Source organism: Psammomys obesus, unplaced genomic scaffold, assembly GCF_907164565.1.
Source record: "Psammomys obesus unplaced genomic scaffold, mPsaObe1.curated_primary_1811, whole genome shotgun sequence".
Classification (NCBI taxonomy): domain Eukaryota; kingdom Metazoa; phylum Chordata; class Mammalia; order Rodentia; family Muridae; genus Psammomys; species Psammomys obesus.
Window position 1 is genome coordinate 366168 of NW_026596318.1, and position 2284 is coordinate 368451.

At 50.3% G+C, this 2284-nt stretch overlaps 1 long non-coding RNA gene across 1 annotated transcript; it reads right to left on the reverse strand.

Annotated features, from left to right (window-relative positions):
* Positions 1 to 1312: 1312 nt before the first annotated feature.
* Positions 1313 to 2284, reverse strand: LOC129668995 (uncharacterized). The gene is made up of 4 exons (XR_008718992.1): positions 2181 to 2284; positions 1972 to 2004; positions 1765 to 1812; positions 1313 to 1627 (listed from the first exon to the last, which is right to left on the reverse strand). It is a non-coding gene; the product is annotated as an uncharacterized LOC129668995 (long non-coding RNA).

The following is a 2284-nucleotide window of genomic DNA, read 5'->3' on the forward strand; positions in this document are numbered from 1 at the left end:
CATTTCCAAGCCATGTGCCCAATGTGACTTGCCAATTAGTCCTGCCAGGGCTGTTTCTCCTGTGGCTCTCTGTCCTCAGGGGGAATTCTCTTGGTCATGGGCTCATGATCCATCCTGCTCCATGGAGACCCCTCTCCCGACTAACCTTCTCTCTCCTACCTAGGGTTGGGGGGTTGGTGGAAAGGAGGGAGAGGCTTAAATACCCCAAATACAGTAAGGTTTAAAATGAATGCTCCAGCACCTGGATTCCTAGAGCCAGGGAAGGAGAGGGAGCGTTGTTAGGAAACGTGCGAATGTGAAGGTTACATGCGGGTTCACAAATCACGCCACGAGATCGGTTCCACGTGGGAGGTTTATTAAGGGAAGGGGGGAGAGGGGTCGCAGAGAGAGAGAGAGAGAGAGAGAGAGGGGCTCCTGTTCTCTTTATAGGGTGATTTAGAGCATGCGCAGGTAGTTCCAGGTGGTCAGCAGGTGGTCTGGGTGTCTTCACAAATGCCTGATAACCGGTCTGTCAGGTTTCTTGGAGCTGGCTGTAGAAGTGCCTGCTTACTGATCCCAACAAGCCTCAGGCAGAACACAGATCCAACAGGACCAGAACTGAGCTGAGACCCTGTGGATCCCTCCTCTTTGTGGATCCTACAATCTGGGGTTAGATGCTGAGAGATGGGAAAGATGGAAACTCCAGGGAGGTGCCTTAAAGAAGGCAGGAACTCAGGAAACTGAAGTTCATCTCCTTAGCCCAGTCTCCTGTGAAAAGGCCCCTTGTGCTGTCTGGTGTGGACAAGAAAAAAACAAAACAAAACAACAAAAAACATCTCCTACTGCTGTCACATTTGAGCATCCAAAGGACAATGAGACAGACACCACTCACAGGAATAAGAACAGGCCTAGTCCTCCATACAAACTAACACACAAGAAATAAACACAGAAGACAGCATGAAGAGCCCCAGCCAGGACCACAGCCCTGGGGCCCATAATCCTGGGACAGGACAAGGCTCTGGCCATCCCTGTATCCTGTGATCACAGATCTCAGCATGTGGCTCACAGGGATGAAGGGAACAGAGCCAGGAGGTGACAGAGCTGAGGGTGACCAGGTCACAGATGACAATGGACTGAGCTCCACCTGGACACAGCCCTGTTCACACTCAGCTCCCACAGCCTCATCCTGTCCCACCAGGTACAACAGCACAATGACACAGATTCTGGAAGGTTCTCCACCTGCCATTTACTTCCTGTATAAAATTCTAAGTATTCTCAATTTTTTTATTTTCCTGCCAATCAACCTCTTAGATCAAGGACTTAAACAATTAGGTTCACATTTGCATTTTTATTTTCAGTGGGGAAGTGAGGAGCTGCAGCTCAGGGCAGCAGGGAGCTGACAGGATGGAGATGTCCCCTCCTGCCTGGCTGGACCAGGAAGGTTGGCTGTGGAAGGGAACACAGGGCAGAGCAGGGAGAGGGTGGTGGTGTGCAGGGCTGGGCTGGACGTCCAGTTCTTCACACTGAGCCCACAGAATCACAGGGAACTTAAGATGCCATTGACTAAAGGGAACTGAGGACTCAAGACTTCAGAGGAGAGACCTGAAAACATCATCTGTCACTGTCCACTCAGGCAGCTGTCTTCATGCTAGAGAAAGAGTCATGAACAGTCACTATGAAAACAACATCCAACAAACAACTCCTCACCCAGAGGAGATTCCAGGAGTCCCTGAATCTCAGTCATATCCACTTTGCCCCTCCCCAAGCCAGATCCCAGAGTGTCACCTTTACAATCTGGGAGAGACAAATCAGAGCTCTGGGTGCTGTCCCTCCCTAGGAAAAAAGAAGGAAAAAAAGAAAGATTTCATTACAAGGTACAAATACAGCACAAAAAAATATTTTCCTAAAGGGGCTATTATGGTCTGGCTGAGCTCCCCATCATCTCCAGCTTCACCCCAAGGGCCTCAGGGACAATCCTGCTCCCACACTTACCTGGAGCTGGAGCATAGTCCCCTCCTTTTCCACCTGTGAGAAGAAAGGCTGTGAGAGACCAGGGAAGTCCCCAGCCCTAGGAAGTTTCCAGAACTGACAGCAGACCCAGTTAGAGACAGCAGCAATGAGGGTGTGGATGTGTTTCCATTAGTGAGCAGAGCACACTTCTAAAAGTGCTGAGAGAACACCCAGAACCTGCCCTCTCCTACCTGTGTTTCTCCTCCACTTCCTCATAACAGCCACCACAGCTCCAATGATGACCACAACTCCAAGGACAACCAGAACAGCAATGACTGCCATGATGGTGACAGTG